Here is a 22004-nt window from a genome sequence, read left to right on the forward strand (position 1 = left end):
ATGTACCACCAATGGATGTCCCATCACAATACTCTCACATCTCTCAATGCTGACACCTGTTGCAGCAACGGATTTGAGACATCCGGGCAACGCTGCGGCTACTGGGTCTAAAGTAGCCGAGAAATAAGCAACTGGTCTACGGACACCTCCATGATCTTGGGTTAAAACTGCTAACGCGCAACCCTCTCGCTCGCAGCAGAACAATGAAAACAATTTGGTGTAATCAGGCATTCCCAGAGCCGGAGCACGGCACAAGTCCTCTCTCAACTCAAGGAAAGCCATCATGCAGTCTGTGCCCCATGGTACCGGATCACTCACGTCCTTGAGCGTCAGTTTCTGCAAGGGCTTCGCCTTCAAGGAAAAGTTAGCAATCCACTGGCGACAGTAGCCAACCATTCCCAAGAACATTCTAACTTCTCTCTGCGTAGAGGACACCATAATTTTCATTATGGCCTCTATTCTATCTGGAGATACCTTTCGTTTGTCCTTTTTCTATTCTGTGTCCCAGATACTGGACTTCAGACAGACAGTACTGTAGCTTGCTGGGAGATACCTTGTGACCATTTTCTGCCAGATGGTTTAACAATGCGATGGTGTCTATTCTACAGGCATCTTCTGTCTCTGACGCAACAAGGAGGTCGTCTATGTACTGTACGAGAACCGAGTTCTGGGGCAGTACTAGACTCTCAAGATTCCTCTTCAACAATTGATTAAAGATTGATGGGCTCTCTGTATACCCTTGAGGGATACGACACCATGTTAGCACGCGATCTTCCAGCTTAAAAGCGAAAAGAAATTGGCTTTCCTCATGTAATGGTATTGAGAAGAATGCCTGGCACAAATCAATCACTGTGAACCACTCAGCCTGTGCTGGAATCTGAAACAATATCACTGATGGATTCGGTACCACTGGACAGCATGGAAAAACTATGTCGTTCACTTTTCATAAATCCTGCACAATTCTGAACTTCTCGCTAGGCTTCTGCAAGCCCATGATCGGAGAGTTACATGGACTGCCCATTATTTCCCTCAGGATTCCCTGTCTAATCATGGATTCAATCACAGGTTTTATTCCCGCAATTGTTTCTGGGGTCAGTTTGCACTGGGGTGTGGAAACTCTGCATTAGGTCTCACTTGAATCTTAACTGGCTCCACTCCTTTGATCAATCCAATCTCTTCTCCGGTAAAGTCCCAAACTTCCTGTCTGACTGTCTCTCTCAAATCCCAGGGGAGTTCCTCCACCATTAGTGCAGGATACAGTTCTATGCACACACGTGTGTTTGCAACCTTAAATCCAGCATCATCATCGTTCATCTCTAACTCCACTCCCTTGGGTGTACAGTAGATGGTGCAATTTAGTTTACATATTAGATACCTTCCTAGCAGACACACAGGACTAGAATTGCATACCACAAACTGGTGGTTGTCCCTGAAGTTTCCTATTCTTACCAGGACTGGCTCAGTCAGTGGGTTTGTCATCTTCCTATTTGCGACTCCCACAACTTGGATAGTTTGTCCGGAAAGGGGCAAGTTAGGAACCACTGCAGACCGTACGGTAGAACGAGTCGCACCCGTATCCACCAGAAAGGTGGTGGGGTGTCCGGGTACATCAGCTTCTACAAAGGGTCCTCTCTGATCTATCTCTAATGCTGCTCCTAAGGTGCAATCTTCCTCTTCATTCAGGCACCGTCCTGTCACTGGGTCAAAGTGATAATACTCGTCTCCGTCTACCAGGAGAGGCATCTGCTGGTAAGTCCTGTTTCCTGCCGCAATCTTCGGTGGCTGGGGAACTGGAGCTCTAGGAGCAGAAGTCCCCCCTTTTGGCGCCTTGAGCTTAACTACTGTTGTTCTCGGTACTTGAGGGGCCTGAGTCTCCTCTTCCTCCTTCTGTACCTGATTTTCTGGGTTATGGGGACACTCGCGCCTCCAATGCCCGATCTCATGACATTGATGACACCTAGTTGTCTTTTTCAGAGTTGCCAGGTCTACCCTTGGCCTTGGACCATCCTCGCTGTCCCTTTTCTGACCGCCCGATCTTCTCCCTAATGTTCCATTTCCAGACTGACCCTGTCCTCCCGGTTGCATCTGGACTAGCATCAGCTTATCCTTGAGCTTCTTAGTTTTAGAGTCTATCTCATCACTGCAGTACCTCGCATACCTCAGGATCTCTTCTAGAGGTTTGTTCTGCCAACAAATCAAATGTTGTTGTATCATGAGACAGATCTCAGATCTCAGTCCCAGAACAAACTTGGACACAAACTGTCCCATGTCCTTTGGATCCATCACATCCAAACCACTGCACTGCTTGAATATCTGCAATAATCTTTCATAGTACTCATGGACTGTCTCCTTCGGTTCTTGCCTAGTTCGGTCTATTTTCACCCAATCTATGTCTTGTGGTGGCACCTCAGTCTTTAACCACGTAATCACCTGTTCGTACTTTATCATCACCCTAGGTGAGGGTCCATTTGTGAGTTCATCTTATTCTGGCTCCTCTGTGGGCTATTCAACGCTGACTTTACATGCTACCCACAGGTCTCCCGGAACCACAATGTCAAACAATGTGTTCAAATCAACCCACAGTACCTTCGAGATCTTGACAAACCTCTCTACCTGCTTGTACCATTCTACTGGGCTCTCTCTTAGTTTTGGAAATGTGTTCGTAACAGCAGCCAAATCTCCCCTGCTCCAGGGTACATGCACATATCCTCCGTGAGCTACCTCCCTCAAGGGGTATGCTTCTGCATGCATCAGCCCAGCTCCTGGAGATGTCTCTATCGTGCTCCGCCTAACACTTTTTTTTTTGACCACTTTTCCTCCCATTTGTCCTGTTGAACCCATATTCGGATTCCCACAACCAATTCCCTGATGTGGGTTTTTAATCCGATCACTCTCTTCTCATCTAGATCTTGGTCTGTATACTGTAACCTATGGCCACCCTGAAATGCCTTTGTCCTGATCAGATCCACTGAGTATTTGTTCGCTAATTCAGTTAGTTTCTCGTGAGCTGCCCTAGCTCTGCGAGTAACATCTTTCGCTACAAACAACAGTTCATCTGGTTCGTAAAGTTCTTTTCTCTCCAGGGGTATTGTACCTTCCACTATCTCCTCCACCTCTGACTTAAGTCTTAGCACATCTATTCTCTTTGCCTTTATCACCGCTCTCAATATGCCTTGACTAGAATTTTCACTAGAGTCTTTCCCTTTACATTCCTGACTCACTCGTCTGTCTTCCTCTGGGGTGTTATGGGGAACACTTCCTCGCTCCCATCTTTCGCGGTCCCAGTCTTGTCTTTTCTCTTCAGTTTCATGTGTGGACATACCCCTACTTTCCTCACTCCCACGGTCCCCTTCCTGCCTGCTTCCATTAGACCTGCAATGGGATACCTCCCTATTCTCCTGACCCCAATGTCTACAATCGTCTCTTGACCTGTCGCTCTGGGTATCCATGACCGTCTCCCAAGTTCTCAAATCTGGCCTCAATTCTCTAATCGACCGGGGCCATGGTCCTTTCAGATCCATCGGTCCTCTTAGACATCCCTGTTCTCTGGATGAGTCTGCCGATGCCGCCAAAGGGGTGCTCCTTTCTATAGGTCTGGACCATTGGTTCCATTCTTCCGCAACATTACTTCTACCTTCACTGGTATTTCTTTCCCTGTCCATTTGTGGCTGACTCTCGTTTTGGGTCTGTTCTGGGTTGTACACTGATACTATAGGACCTATGGTGACAGGTACGGTAAGAGCATCTGGTAGCCTCTGGGAACTGACTCCCTCTTCGCAGTACACCTTCTGCACCGTAAATCTTCCCACTACTCTCGCTTCTGGGGACTGTTGAGATACCCCCTCTCATTCCACCGAGCCGGACCTGTCCCCTACTGGGCCAAAGTCGCTCTCTCTTAAAACTCCACCGTCTACTATAGATGTCTCTCTTCCCATTGGTAGTGCTGTCCTCCCTTCTACTTCTGGATTATATGGAGGTGGCCTTTCCGACAGTAGTCTCTCTATCAGACTGTCATCCGTTTCGCTGTCATCATCCTCTGTACTCTTTTTCTGCGCCTCCCTTTCATTGACCAACAGTGGGTACAACTGTCTCCCTCTATGGTCTGCACTCTCCACCTCTTGGCCAGTGCATCCCACCTTGCGTCCTGTACCGCCCTGACTGATCTCTTCACCCTTTCCTGTCTTCTATCCCTGTTCTTTTCGTAGGCTGCCCTGATCCATGCATTTAATGCTTCAAACTGTGTTGGTCTAGGTAGAGGTCGCAAAGAAGACATAGTCGCTTTTAGCTGGTACAACACTTCTAATCTGAATGTCCCGTACCTAGGAAAAGTCAATTCCTCATTCCCGTCAGTCATCTTACACCAGTTCTCAAGCCACAATATGGTATGTAACCCAACATTCGTAGCCATGTAATGAGCTGGCGTATCCTCGGGTGGAGCCTCTTCCCCACCCCAAGGTTCTAGCTTCTTTTCTCCCGTGAAACAACTTCGCAATCCTTTTAGACATTTCATGATGAAACCCACAACGCTTCCTTGTTTACTATGCTCATTTACTTCACAATGACAATCCACCAATCCCAGCGTGGCTTTACTCTAACCGCCCTATCCCAGTGCGGCTCTCTTCTGACGTCACTCGCTTCTCGCTAAGCTCCCAATCTCAGCGCGGCTCCACACTAACCGCCCAATCTCAGCGCGGTTCCACACTAACCGTCCTATCCCAGCGCGGCTCTTTCTTACGTCACTCGCCTCCGCTTCGCAGCAGTTCCCCTCCTTCCTCCGCTCGTCTCTCGGTCATGCATGCGTCCCAATCATACACTTGAAATTATCACTTCGGACCAAGCAATCATTTCTCTGACTGTACGTCCACAGTCTGACTGTAATTGTCACCGACTGGCAAATGTCTGTCCACTTAACGACCAGACAATCGCCTCTCCGATAGGTTACATACACACGGCAACTTCCGACCAGCGTCCGTTACCCACGCATTCACACATTCGTCCCCCTATCTCGGTCCTGCGGGCAATCAATGGTACCTCATGACCCCCTTTCAATGGTCGACAATTACTGTAGGTGTTCGATACACCCGAACCACTCAAACTCTCCATGAGCTTAAGATTTTCATCGGTTGCGCGTGCTCACAACCTGTTCTCCTTTCACACTACAGGCACTCAACTCCGCTAGACAATACAATTCAACAACACAATGCACACCGCAATCTAACACGCATGACCCTTTTTATACTCACACTCTTACGACCTGCTGCTTTCTGCCGCACCGTCACTCTCTGTCATTTTCCGTGGAACGCCATCCTCCGTCCGCGGTTCTGCGGACGCACATCTCCAGATCTCTATGGGCCTTGGGGAAATCTTAACCTACTCTAGATTACCCTCACTCCAGAAGATAAACCATCCTACTCTGCTACCAACTGGAAAGGTGGGATTTTCACTCTAGAGTCAGAATAATATTTCTAGAATCCCGCCACTGGTCAACCAGACCTTTTTACCTGTCATAGAGTGTAGAAGGCAATCTATCTTAACATCATAATGTCAAGTTGAGCTATTCCCATTGCTTTCCCCGAAGAACCACTGACACAAATTCAAGTTTAAAGATTTATTATAAAGCCAAAAGCAGTTGTGTATATAAACACCTCAGCCTGACTTACATTCCTGAGGCGGAAGCCGGGAGCCACGATTGCCAATTTGTTTTAAAAGCACTGATTAATAGCTGTTTTTAAAACAATTATTTCACCTGTTGTTGCACGCTAATCCAGAGCACTCGCCCCTCCTTTGAGCTGCTCTCAGACCGCGCAGCCGAGGTAAATGCTGCCGCGGACCGGACAACTAATTTGCTGCCAAATCGCAGGGAAGGGAGGCCACGCCCACTGCCCTTAGACCACGCCCCCTGAAGACTATATAAGACGCATGGAGGAAATCAACCGCATTAGCCTGACTTACACTCCTGAGGCAGAAGCCGGGAGCCACGATTGCCAATTTGTTTTAAAAGCACTGATTAATAGCTGTTTTTTAAAAAATTATTTCACCTGTTGTTGCACGCTAATCCAGAGCACTCGCCCCTCCTTTGAACTGCTCTCAGACCGCGCAGCCGAGGTAAACGCTGCCACGGACCGGACAACTAATTTGCCGCCAAATCGCAGGGAAGTGAGGCCACGCCCACTGCCCTTAGGCCACACCCCCCTTCCATCCTCATAAAGATGTGCCCCTACCGGACGCGCAGCGGACGAGCGCAGCGGGCGCAACATCAGCGCGCCAAAGGCGCGCATAAGGCAAGCCCGTCTGCACCCGTCCGCGCCAGTACGAGCCCAGGGCCCAACACCCCTACTCCTCGTACTGTAGCCCCCACTACATATTCGTCAGACACTATCAGGAAGCTAATACCAAACACCCCTGATCTCTGTCTCCATTCAATCTCCCCAGAGGAGAAGCATGACAGCAAAGTACGGACATTCAAAATGGCTCTACTCAACTGTAGATCTTTACCAAAACATAGTACCGAAATAAATGTACTTATTCAAAACTACAATCTTGAAGTACTATTCCTCACGGAAACATGGATCAGTCCCTCATCAGATCCAGACATAGTCCAATCCCTCCCTCCAGGCTACATGATTAAACACCTGGACAGACCAAAAGGGACAGGAGGAGGACTCACAATTATTACTAAAGCCCATCTTACCTGTCAGCTTAAGGACAGTCCAGTCCTTAACTGCGAAAATGTTCAATTCTCGCTACAACTCTCACAGGAAAAGACTCTGTCGGGTATACTTATTTACAGACCTCCGGGTCCTCTCGAACAATTTCCCAACTCCCTGGTAGAGACTAGCACTTCCCTAGCCTGTTTATCCCCCAACTTTACAGTGCTTGGAGATCTCAACATCCACTTCGACGATCCAGGGAATAAAATAGCAGAAGACATCAAGGAAGACCTTTCAGCAATCAGCCTTTCCTTGAAAAACCTCCTGCCCACGCACAAAAAGGGTCACCTCCTGGACCCCATCTTTTCAAACATCCAAGAACTGTCTACCTCCACTCCTCTTCCCATCCCATGGACAGATCACCACCTTATCCTGTTCAACATCCCTACCTCCTGTCAATCCACCCCCAGCCCTACAACCCAAGCACCATCCCGCCCGTGGAACAAATTAAACACGGATGCCTGGTCCCTCCAACTCTTAGCTACCTCCCCCACCCTGAGTCATGATCCCTCGCTAAGAGACAACCAACTCCGAGAATGGATAACATCGTCTTTGGACGCAGTTCTTCCTATTAAACAGCTACCTAGTAAGAGAAACTCTTATAAATCCCCCTGGTACACACCGGAACTACGAGATCTACGCAAAAAATGTAAGAGACTGGAACGTACCTCGAGAAAAGACTGGACTCCTATCAATAAAGAATCCTATAAAGCAACTATGAAACAATACAAACGTCTCATCAAAAAATCACAAGCCACTTACTTCGAAGAAAAGATCATGGCTGCATCCAACTCCTCCAGGGAGACCTATCGCATAGTAAAAAGTCTCTTGAAAGTACCCGAACCGCAACCAGTTGCCGACCCCTCCGGTACTAGATGCACCCAACTTGCTGAATTTTTCTCGGCCAAAATTTCTAAAATAATAATGACTTTTCGAAAACACCAATTCCGCCATGGGCCTCCCACTTGGGCCCGTCAAACCAGACTCACCAACGCTAAACGCTTTTCTTCCCGTCTCTACCAAGAAGCTGTTGGATACTCTCAGCCGTGTGAAGAGTGGCTCACCAGACGACCCAGTCCCCATGAGCAAACTCAAACTAGTAGCACCCATCATAGCTCCCCATCTTTCGACACTGATAAATGCCTCGCTCGCCTGCGGCATAGTTCCCATCAGCTGGAAAAATGCGGTAGTCCGCGCACTCATAAAAAAAACCTCATCTGGACCCACTGGACCCCTCGAATTTCAGACCTATCTCCCTCCTTCCGGGCATTAATAAGGTGGCGGAGAGAATCGTCAATGAACAACTCTCAACATTCTTAGAGTCTAACGGTCTTCTCCGCCGCTCACAGACAGGATTCAGACCTAGACAAGGGACTGACACCGCCCTTCTGGCAGTGATTGAGGAGGCAAGGTCTATTCTAGACGCAGGAGGATCAGTGGCAGTGATCCTCCTGGACCTGAGTGCTGCCTTCGACACAGTGGACCACACTATTCTTTTACACCGTCTCCAAAAAACGGGCATCTCAGACCTAGCTTTGGCCGGGTTAAAATCCTACTTGGAAAACAGGACCTTCAAAGTGGCCAACAGCCACGGCCAATCCAAATCTCTCCCCTTGAACTGTGGAGTCCCTCAGGGCTCCTCCCTGAGCCCCACACTTTTTAATGTTTACATGGCCCCCCTGGATGACATCGTCACTCCATTCGGCATTAAGGCGGTCATGTATGCAGACAATACACAACTAGTCGTCTCCATCAACCAAGCAGACCAATCAATGGACAAACTAGTCTCCTGTCTGCACAACATTTCTATCTGGATGGGCGACTCCAGGCTCAAACTCAATGGAGAGAAATCCGAAGTCATGCTTCTGGGCAACCCAAACAAACTACCCTCAACCCTTGCCTGGCCAGCCAGTATGGGCATCCCTCCCACACCAAAACAAGAAATCAAAAGTCTTGGCTTCTGGCTTGACCAGGAGCTCAACCTAAGAACCCAAGCAAGAAAGACAGCCGGAACCTGCTTTGGGCTCATGCGAGTAATCCACAAGATCCTCCCGCTCATTCCCCCCCAGTCTAGAAAAATCCTGATGCAGGGCCTTATTTTATCAAGACTGGACTACGGAAATGCCCTATATCTAGATGCACCCATAGCTACCATAAAGAAACTGCAGCACACTCAAAATGCCGCAGCAAGACTACTGACGGGAACAAAATCAAGATGCTCAGCCAGACCCTCCCTCAAGGCCCTTCACTGGCTTCCCATCCAAGAACGTATCTCCTTCAAAACCTTGTGCATCTCCCACAAGATCCTACAAGGCAAAGGCCAACCAATTCTGAGACCCCTAATTAAGCGCCATAAATCTTCCAGAGAACTCAGATCAGACACCCTGTTTTTAGCAGACATTCCCAGAATAAAAAAGGCTCACGCTGGCGGTCGCAGCTTCTCTTACAACGCCTCTAAACTCTGGAACAGCCTTCCCCTTAACATCCGGAAAGAAAACAATCTTCTCGCATTCCGCAGACTGCTGAAAACCTGGTTGTTCCCTAAATAATTCCACCCATTGGAGGTATGTCAAGCTTTAATGTTAGCGCTGGGACGCCCAAGGGTAGCTACGCGCTTTAGAAATCCTAAAATCAAATCAAATCAAATCAAACAGATTCAAAAGATAAACAGGCACTAATACAAACATAATCCTACGGAAGAGTCTCAATCGACTAAGAAACAATACAAGTATCAATTCCAAAACCACTAGACTAGCAAGAATTGCTATAATCTGGGTTTTGGTAGGCATCGGAAAAAGAAATAAACCCAGGTTAATCTGTCGCTACACTATACTAAGTGGCATCCCTACTTAACAAATTCCCTCCAAACAAAGGTGTCAGCCATGGTGACTTCTAAAAGAAGCACACTTACTTTGTTCGGACTTGGTCTAAGAACCCATCTCGCATAGCATGGCTCTCTGCCTACCCAGCATCTTTCTTCTCCCTCATGCGCATCTGCTCTGATCTCCTAAGGGGTGCTGTCCCTAATTCAAACCCCACAATATGGGCGACACGCCCTCAGGTACGCCCCTCTCAGAAGTATTAACTTTCAAAAACTCCATTACGACATCTTCATCTTTGTTCGTTGAAAAACGTCCTTGGGTCCCAGAGTCTTCTCCTCTTGAAGTTGCTCCCTAAATTCCGCAGCCGCTCCTCCATGTCTGGGACTACCATCCTAACGCTCATACACAATGGGCCCTTCTCTACTATCTCTAGTTAACCTTACACCAGCAAAGGAATGCACATAAATCGATTCACAGTTCCATGCTACTTGAAATTAATTTTCTAAAGCAATCTTCTAAGAAAGACATTTCCATGGTTTAATGTGAAGTGAAACATTCTCGGTTCGGCCTACACAGTCTTTCTCCCCACCTGGGCCTCTGCACGTTTCGGGATATCGCATTCTAACATTGGCAAACGTTTTCCCGTTTATTAGGCCTTCATCATTATAGCAAAAAGAATACATTTTCTAACTTAAACACTTCTATGTCGTTATATGAATACAATAGTGAATTTCTAATAAAGCATTTTAATACATACATGGAGTGGGTAAATACTTCTTTGCAGAAGACATTTCTAGATTAACTTGGCATTTATATTCAAATCACTCTACGTTACTCTATGTAAATTCTAGCATAGCTCTACATCACATTTAAACAAGTTACAGTCCTCTATACATGTGGGTGCTGATTATACATGAATATGGTGCACCCCTACAATTTCTAACTAAATTTTGCGCTCTCTCACTGGCAAGATTCTTACATTATTTGAAACTATTCTTGTTATCTGTTTCTTCCAGTGCATCAATGAAATCATCAAATGTCTCCATCCAAGAAATCCATCAGTTGCCAATATCCTGGTATCGAATGGTGGTGTGGTTTCAGGAAGAGAGCGTCTTTATAGTTGTTTGTGGAACTTACTGACATTAAAAGTAGCGTTCTCTCAGGCGCTATTTGCTGATTTTGTTCATGCAAACCATCTCTGAGGCCATGTGACATGCTGGCCTCAGGATAATCTTTCACAATTGCTGGAAATGTGGCTTTTTTCTTCTCAGCCATTGGAAAAACAGCCTTTCAATTTTTTGGAGACCTTTGGGGTTGTTCTGAGCCCCCACTCGGCAGCTTTGGTGGTGTGCCGCTTCAGGAATGAACTTCTCTGTAAGTGCAACGCCAGGGCACTTCTCTTGAACAACCTCACCCAGTGCTGTGATGTGATGACTCTCTTTAATCGGTTCTGGTGTGCAGATGACTCTTTTTGTTATCTGAATTGCTTCACTTTTGGGTGTTAGACTGTCTTTCACGTGGTTAATCTCTGCCAGGCAGCGCTTCTTATCACAGTGTTATTTTGCCATTTGCTATCACTATCTGTTGCTCTTTCAGAACCTGGCTGTATCCGCTTTTAGCTTTATTGTTCTGTATGATGCATAGCGTCATGTTGCTCAGAGTCACAGTGCCTCTCTTTATGGCCTAACCAGCAGGTTCCTGACCAACGATGTGTAGACTTCACACTGAAGCTTTCGTTATCAATGCTCACGTCACACCAGCTGGAGTGTCACTTTGGCTCCACATACTCCGAATATCAATTCTTCACTTCGACTGAGGCACACATGGCATGCAGGAGCAGTTTGCTGGACCATGCCAAGCTCTCTGGGAGAGCACCGTCGATCTATGAATTGTGTATTCCCTATCTTGTCTCCAGTTGTAGCGTTCTCTCTAGCCTGGGTATCCACCAATGGCTACACCCCACACAGAGCTTGGTATTGCCATCTTTATTCTTCTGCGTGTAACCGTGAACATTCTAAACCTGCTTTCTCTTCAATATATTCGAACACTACGGTCCCATGAGTCCATCAGGAGCCAACACTACAGTACGGTAGGTCAAAAGAAAGATGCAGAAAAATTGAAAGAGAAAGAGGCAGATGGAGAAAGTGAAGTAGAGAGAGAAGTAAGGTTTTAGATTGAGGGAGAGAGGTTGAGACAGTTAGTGTCTGGGTGAATTAAAGGTGCCAGTAGAAAGAGAAAAACAGGTATAGAAGTGAGGCACTGAGAGACATTTAGAGAGAGAGCCAAGGTAGAACGAGAGTTATGAAATCGAAAGAAGGGCGTTCATTAAAACAGCACAAGTATTTATTGTGTGTGAACTTGAATTGCTGATGAATTTTAAAAAAAAGGTAGGGCCTGTGACGTTTTCATCAGTTTAGTTTGCACATCAGGGAGGGGTAAGAATGCAGTGCGTTTAAACATTCTGAATAGAAGGGTTTTCATTTTAAAACTGTTTATTTAAAGATAGTTCTGTCAAACTGTTTAAATTGCTAATTTGCACATATTATGAGCTGTGTCCTCTGTAAAGAGTAATTCAGGGAGGAGAGCCATCTTTACTCCTATTCAATAACCACAATGAGACGCCACCTTTTTAGTCAGCGCACTGGGGATCGGGCAAATAGGACAACCCTTAACCTCTTTCAATGATCTCTGGCCAAATAAAAGATGGGCATGTAGCGGACACGCCGCAGTCATTAAAACAGGGCAAGCCTTTCTTCAGTGTGAATTTGAATTGCTTTTAAAAAAACTGCTAGGGCCTGAAACGTTGTTCTCAATTTAGTTTGCACATGTTTAAATTGCTATTTTGCACATAATATGAGCTTGTGCACTACTGTAATGAGTGCCTCAGGGAGGGTGGCCATCTGTAGTCCTGTTCTCCACCACCACTGAGAAGTCATCATTTTAGTCCCTGATCTAGTGGTCAGATGAACAGGGCAATCCTCCTTCTCTTTCCCCACTATCTGGCCATATAAAAGATGAGACTGTCACTGATGCGCCGCTGACGCGTGGAGCAGGCATGTCAAAGGGAAGCCCATCTGCAGGCAGAGCGTGGCCAGCCCCAACCATGCTGCCCAAATGGATTCAGACATACCCCATGTGAGATCATACACTAAGGAGATGCTTCTCAACTTAAGTAAAATTGGATGTTCTACACTCCTAGCCCTCAACCTAGATCAGTACTGTGCCTGTGACAGCTGTGGGCTGACCATGTATTGTGATCAGGGGAACTCCCTAGCTGATTCAAATTCGAAGCTCAAGAATAATGAGTCACTATGTGTAAGTGCACATACCCCGCAAGATAGAGCCTATCTAATTAACTGTAGATCCCTATCCAAACACTCTTTTGAGGGATTCAATCTACTCTCTAACAATACTTGGGGCATCTTTTTAACAGAAACATAGCTGCATAAAGTTACTTCCCCTGACTTAATGCTAGCTATCCCCCAGGGTATTGTATCCTATTTGTCAGTCAAGATGGTAAATACATGGGGGGTCACTGTAATTAAGTAATCTTTAGGGATACCTTTGAGGGCACTTCCACCCCACTAGAGCAAAAAGATGGTTTTGAGGGTATGATTTTCAGTCTTAAATTAGCTCCCTCTTTTTCCTTCTCTGGGATACTGCTATATAGGCCTGCACACTTGTGTAAGAATGGCCTCCTTAAACTCTTTGATTTGATTGCCCAAATGTCTCAACAATATAAAAATTTCATAATTCTAGGGGATTTTAATGTGCACACAGACGACACGGAATGCTCGCAAGCAGCACATCTTAGTGCTACTTTAGCAGGCCTAAACCTCCCTCAATGGGTTCAAACACCCACACATAAGGCAGGACATACCTTTGACCAGATTTCTTAAAATATTCATGACCTACAGGTTTCTCCAGCAAAATGTCTTATTTAGTCTGCTCACTTTTTAATCCCTTTTTTAGGTTTTGCCTGCAAGTGCGCTAAAAAACCTTATGAGTCGTATGTGGGATCGATGACCCGCCCCCGGCTCCCATTGGCTAGCTCCATAAATGGAGGCTAGCCATTGGGAGCCGGATCTGTCCGTCAAGGCCGGACCAGATTCGGGGGCGTTCCCGCGTTTTCTTCCCTGGGCGTGGTTCCGTTCGTCTTGGAGGCAGCCTCTCCTCTACCGGGCCGGATTACACTGCTGCAGCCGTCGGAGTTAGTAATTGTGCGGTGGGCGGAGTTTCATTTGGGTTTGTTTTCTTGAGTCCATGCCGACCGCCACCGGAAGAAGTCCAGTTGAGTGTTATTTTATTTTATTCATTGCCTTCCCGCCCCACCCTCCCGCTGTCCGTGTGCCCGTTCCCGCCCCCCTTCCCGCTAGACCGGAGTGTTTCCCAACTTAGGGCTCGCACTGCACGGATGGTGCGCGCTGAGTCCTCGAGGCCGCCTGCTCACATCACTGGCGCATTGGGCTAAAGGTATATTATGTTTCATTGTATGTGCTTTCAGATTGCGTTGCTCGTTCCCAACTGCCGGTGACCGGGACACAGCCTTGGTAACTTCCTTTTTTTTGTGCAAGGCAGCCGGCACTGTACTGACTGAGCCTTTCCGGCACGGTGTGTTAGATAAAATGAACCTACCTACTACACTGTAACTGGGGGTACTGGCAGGGCCCGCATGAGCATGTGAGGTGCAATAGGTGTGCGCTGGTATGACCGTAACTCCATGTCAGTGGAGGCGGGAGCCTGGCACCCCGCCCCCCGCTTTATAGTGCTATAAGCAGTCCGGTCTCTGCGTAAGCAAACCAAGTATTTCACATCACTTAGTGCACTCAGCAGAGAAGCCAAAGAGATAATGAGCAAATAGTCAGAACCCTTTTACAGTCCGGATTATTTTATACGCTCAGCAACAAGGCCAAAAGGTGTGCTGTTTTAACATTAAGCACCTAATGTTTATTAACTGCGAAACGTTTTAGCCACTCACGATTGTGTGCCTAGTCGGTATTACGCCCTATCACGTTTGTGAATGTGTATATATTTTGCAATGTGACCTATGTACTAATAGATATTTATTACTGTGTTTGGTACTGCGTACAGACAGAAATGAAGCTGAAACTTGAGGACATATAATAACAGCGTTGCATTTCTGGTCTGCTTGTTTTCTGGCTTAATTGTAACTCCACAAACCCTTTCATATCTCATTGGCTTTTCCCATCCTCTCACTCATTGTGTTTGTGTTTAGAATTTGTATTTGGCATCCTATCCCTGACGAGGCCCTGAAGTGCTTGCAAGTGAGAGGCTACTCCATTTGTTGTGCATTGTTAGTAGAGTGTAGGTTTACTGTGTAGCTTACATGGGATGCTTTCTGTGTTGTGTGTATGGTGATAGAGGCGTGCTTACTAGGAATTGTTCATTTGTCTCTCCTGTTCAGTCAATTTCTGCGTCGCAAAAATGTAACCAATGCTCATATTTTTATGAGCTGCCCCTGCCCTTATTCATTGGAAGATGAAGAACCCTGCACATATCTAAACTTACCTTACATGTTTAAATTTCTAAGGGCGGATACACTTCGCTAGGCCTGTGTGAAATGTCACTTTACTAGGACCAATGCTAGTTGGGATTCAACCATTACAACGCGGTCTTTACACCTCACTACCAGGAGGCGGCCTGGGGCCCGCTGGTAGCGAACTGTGGTGGAACCAAGACCCCCGTGATAGCAGTACTTAGCGGATTACAGCGGGAGGGAGGGGCACTCCACGCAGCAGTTGTGACTGCTCCCCATAACATTTGTAATATGGGCAATTCAAGTCACCAAGGAGCATTGTGGCCTTCTAGGGGAAAGAGTCCGAAAGCGGGTTACTTAAAAAGGTCTTGGAACTGCAGGTGTCTTGCAATATCATTTTAATGTATAGTTGGGAAAGAATATATTCTTTATAATGAACAGTTGCAGAATAACTCTCTCCAAAGCTGTATGGAACTCTGAGGGCCTGATGTACATTGCCAGACAGTGTGTGGGGCTTGCAGTGTGTGTAGGGTTTGCAGTGTGTGTGGGGGGGGCTCTCAGTGTGTGGGGGGGCTCTCAGTGTGTGGGGGGGCTCTCAGTGTGTGGGGGGGGGGGCTCGCAGTGTGTGGGGGGGCTCGCAGTGTGTGGGGCTCGCAGTGTGTGGGGGGGCTCGCAGTGTGTGGGGGGCTCTGTGTGGGTGTGTGTGTGGGGGGCTCTGTGTGGGTGTGTGTGTGGGGGGGCCTCTGAGTGTGTGTTAGGGGGCTCTCTGTGGGTGTTTGTGTGTGTCATTTGCTAGAGATAAAGCTAGTGGCATTGTAAATGACAATGCCATTTATTTATGTTAAAAAAAAACATAAATAAAAATAATGTCAAGAGCAATGCCAATAGCTCAAACTTTAACAAAGGCAAAACCATTGCATTGTAAATTCTTGTCTTATAATGCGGTACTAAATAGGAAGACAGTAATCTCTACCCATCACTCTCCAGAGCATGGCACAAAATCACAGAGACATCTCTCACACACAAGTTACAATTCATGACACCCCTTTTAACCGGGAGTCTAGATAGCAGATTTGGCCAAGTTTAATAAATTGATTACTGATGCCTTGGACTCACCATTAAGATCATGAAAAGCTCTAAGATTAAAATCGACCAAGCCTTCATGCCCCTGGTGCTCGCCTGAACTGAGGGAGAAAAAAAGCCACTGTAAAAATTTAGAACAGGACTGGAAAAAATCCGATGGATTGGAAGTGAAAGCCCTATACAAGGAAGCTCTGAGATTTTTTTGCAAAGCTACACATGAAGGGTAGAAAGATTATTTTGCCTCACGAATGTTGATGGCGCCAAACACCTTTCGGAAAGTATCACAAATTATTCACTCCTTTTTTTTACCCCCGAGGCTTTCAAAAATAGTTTTAGCCATACTAAGGAATTGTGTGATGACCTGTCATTATCTTTTGAGGAAAAAATTAAAATATCTATGCTGTATTCCCTGAAGTTTTAGAACAGACAATTGGACAGACATGGTCACTACCCACAAAAATAAACTAGCAAACTTCCTTGAAATTCCTGAGGAAACTTCTCTGGAAGAACTAACAAAATGGAAACTAGGATCACCAACTGACCCATTTTCACCTAGAATTTTTAAACTGATTGCCGCAACTAATAATACAGTTTTCAACAAGATTCTGAATCAATCTTTAGAAGTAGATCTCTTTTCATCAGAAAAGAAACAAGTCTTTCTTTAACTACTGTTTAAAAAACGAACTGCCAATCCGGGCATACTGAGCAAAACAGACCAATCTCCATCATGCTGACAGCAGCAAAAATAGCAGAAAAAACTGATTAATAGATAACTGTATGCCTATTTAGAATCAAATGGCCAGCTGCATGACACGCAATCAGGCTACCCTCAAGGAGTGAGTACCGAGGGGGGCATGGCCAACTGCCTAAAATGGCAAACCGCAACATGGTGAGGCTCCGGATCCTGGGGGGGAAACATTCTGAAAAAATCACTGTGCTGCGGATTCTAAGCGGTGTCTGTGGGATTCCAACATTTACACGTCACTGCCCGGCACTGGAATTTAGCTCCCTTCTGATGCAGCAACTGTGGAGAGGAGACTACGAATGCTGGAAACCGGCACGGGACGTGCAGCCTGGTGGTGGAGCTCTGCGAGTGCTACGAGACGAACTGTGGCCCTCGCCGTCTCTGACCAGCTGCGTTCCGAGGGTCGGCGCTGCGGATGGTGACGGCTCTGGATTACCTGCATGTAGACGACTGATGGTGCAGGGATCAGTGATCAACAGCGGGTCGGGTGAGCCGAGAAGTGATGCACCAACACAGAACGGTGAGAGACGCCGATGCAGTGAATCGGACTGGGTGCGGGCGGCCCTTTCCACCTCTTTTCCCCTCTGAGGCATGTCAAAATCCTGCAATGCTACACTGTGGGAGAACTAGGAATAGGGGCTGGCTTGGATTGAGAACACGGCGCAGTAGTGCCTTCTTGGCGGCTGCGCATGGCTGGGCAGTGTGAGAGCCCCTTCCCCACCCATTAAGGGGGGAAAACTAGGACCGACCTGATCTCTGCTGAGCTGCACCGGAGCCGATTGGGACACGATCGGAGGGCGTGAGGATGCTGACTGCTGTGGCGGCTTAAAGCACAGTGAGGCGAACAACGACCTGCCAGGAGACGGGTCCTGGTGCTGTTGTGGGGACTTGGGCGCTGTGAGAACGTGACGGTGGGAAAGACAACGTTAACAGGTCTGTGGGCACAGCAGATTATTGCCTGGTGAGGAGTGGGGATCACAGGTGTGGTCACTAACAGGTGGACATACTGGGCAAAGAAGGCCGCCACAGCATCAGTACCCAAGCTTGAGATTGACTGGATTCTGAGATGAGCAGCCTCAAGGGTAAAGTTCTGGACACTGGCATGGCAGCGGGGGGGGGGCGAATCTAACGACAGAGAGCCAGCGCCGGGCACTTCCACCACCAACCCAGCTGAGTCCCACTCGGAGAAACTGGACTTAATACTGAAGGAAATCTGAGACTCTAAGAAGATAGTGTAAGAGCAGATAGGGACCCTCACAACCGGCCTTACTCTCCGGCGGGCAGATCATGGGAAGCTTGCTTTTACGGTGCGGGATCACAAGAAGGCATTGACAAGCATCGACCCCCAACTTAAGGAACATGCAACACAAATAAAACAACTGCAATACCAATTCACTGGACTCCAGGACCGGATTGAGGATGCGGAGGGTCGCTATCGACAAAATAACGTTCGAGTTATAGGATTGCCGGAACGAAGCGAAGGTGCGAGACCAGCAGATTTTATGGAAGCATGGTTCCGAGAGCATATCACCCCTGAAGTTCTATTCCCATATTACTGTGTGGAGAGGGCGCACCGGATTCAAACTGGCGCACCAAAAGTGGGAGCCACTCCGAGCCCTCTGATTGTCAAAATCCTGAATTGACAGAGACATGCTACTCCAAAAAGCAAGGGAAAAGACGAACATTCAATTTGAAAATCAGCGGATCTCACTGTACCCGGACTGCACTATCATGGTACAGCACCAGCGAACCTCTTTCCAGGCAGTGAAAAAAAAGCTGCACTTTTGCTCCCAGCTAGGCTTAAAGTCATGCACAATAAGAAATCTTATTTCTTAGACAGCCCCAATGATGTGGAAGAATGGCTATAGGTAATGGACCTAGAACACAGTCAGGAGAGATTGTCAGGTTCGGTGAGACATAGACCTGTACAGTCACAACAACAGCTACCCCGGGGCCGGGGAGGAGGCTCGAGGAACTCTACAAGACAAGGTCCGACCCCGGCTCAGAAGATGGCGGACAGGGAGGAGGCGTTGGCAGTCGCTGTATCCTTCTGTGAGGACAATACAAAGATCTCAACAGATTCAGAGGACAGTACCATACAATCGGGCTCGGAACATAGCATTACTCTTTTCCCCTCGGCGACGCCCCAAACAGGGGATGGCCTGCTTGACAACTGAGGCACTGAATTGAAATCTTCCCACACTAGGCCCACATTGGGCTGACTGCTTGAGTCCTAACAGAATATCAAACGTTAGAAAGTATCCTTTCTTATTAAAATGGTTTGACTGTGCACATATTAATGTATGTAATGCATGTATTATGATCCTTTTTGCTATGTTTTTTCTTTAATTGCACATAGATAATAATCATGGTCAGAATGCTATAGCGGACCCCCGGTCTCAAGTATGGTAACCCTTCCTATAAAGTGCACAGATGAGTATATTTTGAGTGGTAAAACCCCCCGGGGTCCAGTAGAGCACCGGAGTTCTATACCAACACAGTCAGCAGTATGGTTGGCATCGCTTGCCCCCACAAAGCGCATGCACCTTTCCATGGTTCTCGTATGTTTTAGTTATTGGTTTGGCTTAGCATTGTTTATTGGCTGCGCCATGTATGTTTAGTTTGCAAGGGATGGATACTTTCGGATCTGTACATACTCATGGGCTCCATACTGCACGGAGAACAACACATGTAGCAACTATATGTCTCGTAAACAAACCAGCTTAAGCTCATTCAACCTGTTGACTTGGAATATACGGGGGCTAGGGGCTGTGCACAAGCGCCACAGAGTCCCCGCCTACCTTCTTAGGAGAAGAGCACATATTGTGTTTCTACAGGAGTCTCACCTGATGGAGTCAGAGTCAGTGAAAACTCAGAAAAAATGGAGAGGCCGATTGTATACCACTAATTATTGGATGTACCATGTTACAACGCATACCGTTACAACTACCTACTATTACAACGCGACCATTACAACGCATACCATTACAACGCATAGCGCTTTGAGGTGCTGGATAGTGGTAAGTATAATTTACTATTCTAACTCCAGTCCCCGTGGACCCTAGGGAAGGTGTTGGATAGTAAATTATACTTATTCCCTATCCTAGAGCGCCCCCCAGCGCAATGCGTTGTAATGGTATGCGTTGTAAAAGTCGCGTTGTAATGGTAGTGCGGAGTAACAAATGCGTTGTAACAGGTGTATACCCTAATTATTCAGCCTTTGCTAGAGGAGCGACCATCTGGATTCGCCATGGAGTCCCGTTTACGAAAGTCGACCGGCGTACAGATGATCGAGGGCGGTATATACTTCTGAGGGGCACTCTAGATGGCCTACCCGTAACCCTAGGTAGTATATATGCGCCGAATTTTGATCAAGATACATTTTTCTCTGTCCTGGGTAGAGCCCTGATACCATATTTGGATCCTAGGGGGAGACTGCAATGCGATCTTAGACATAGAGTTAGACAGATCCCATCCTCCATTGCACTGGGCCAGTACACACAAACAGGCTGAACTTCTGAATACTTGGATACGGGGCTGGGGACTCATAGACGCATGGTAAATGCTATATCCTACACACAAGGAATATTCTTTTTACTCCCCAGTCCATCAGCTTCATACCAGGCTTGATAGATTTCTTTGCTCCCACACAATAGCAGCACAAATGCACCAATTGACATATCTAGCCAAAACATTCTCCGATAATAATCCCCTGGAAGTAAATCTGACGCCTGTACCGACTTGGAAACTATGGCCCCAATTACTAGAGGATGCCCCCTTTCGGACCACATTACTAGACACCATTAATAATTACTTCACAGACAACTGGAATACAACCTCCTCTAACCTCAAAGACTGGGACGCGTTCAAAGTGGTGGTTAGAGGCTCAGCAAATAGTGCTACTGTAGGGGCATGACAAGAAGCACACAAAAGACTTATAGATACAGAGACGCTGATGACAGAACTAGAACCAGCCGCAGTAACAGACGATGAAAAACGGGCATCTATTCAGGAGGCTCGTATTAGGCACGCAGAGACTCTGGAAACAATTATGCTCATGGATTACCGAGCGTACATGCAACTGAAACACACAGACACCAACAAATCAGGAACATTACTAGCTCGGTTACTGTGGGATAACCTGGATATGCCTTCGGTCTCCTGTATCCGTTCACCACTGAAGGGGATGATCCATACCCAAATTGAGATTAATTAAGCATTTTGTAATGACCTTAGCACCCTGTATGCGGTACCAACGCATACAGATGATGGCCTAATGGATGCATTCCTGGATGGCCTGCAGTTCCCTAAGATCACTGAGGCTATACGGAGGGATATTTTAGGTCCCATCACCCAACATGAAATAAGAGCAGCGATCAACGGTCTTAACTGTTATAAAGACCCGGGCCTAGATGGCCTGCCCGTTGAATTTTATGCAACGTACTTGGATGTCTTAATACCTAAACTAGAGAAGCTATATAAGACGGCCTGGGAAACTGGTATTCTACCGCAATCCACGATGCAAGCTCCCCAAGCCAGGGCGGGATCAGCACTGAGATGTCCAAATACAGACCGCTGTCTTTACTGGCTACCAAATATAAAATTCTTAGTTAGGCCCTTGCCAACCACCTGGTACCTGCTCTCACCACCCTTATACACCGTGACCAATGCAGGTTTCTTCCTACACGTAGCACCTCACTCAATACTAGGAGACTCCATCATATAAGGAGGGCCATTTCCAGTGAGGACAACAGGGCGGGATGCCTAGCGTTAGATCTACATCAGGCATTTGACTCCATAACATGGGAGTACATGTTCGCAGCCCTATTGCGTTTTGGCCTCCCCCAGGATTTTCTGAGGTGGATACGCCTACTTTATGATGAACCCACTGCAAAGGCACGTTGGAAGGTATATTTCCCCAGAATATGCAGTACACAGAGGTACTAGGAAGGGGTGCCCGCTCTCCCCTCTCCTGTTTGTGCTCACGCTGGAACCGTTGGCAATAGCTTTGAGGCAGTCGTCTGGGGCTTTGGGAATACCAATACAGGATGCTACAAACCTTATTTCAATATATGCAGACAACATCCTCATATTTTTGCGAGACTTGGAGGGTGAGGCGAGCCTGCTTCCTGCTGTCTTCTTCACCT

The sequence above is a fragment of the Lissotriton vulgaris genome, chromosome 7 (genome assembly GCF_964263255.1).
Source record: "Lissotriton vulgaris chromosome 7, aLisVul1.2, whole genome shotgun sequence".
Lineage (NCBI taxonomy): Eukaryota > Metazoa > Chordata > Amphibia > Caudata > Salamandridae > Lissotriton > Lissotriton vulgaris.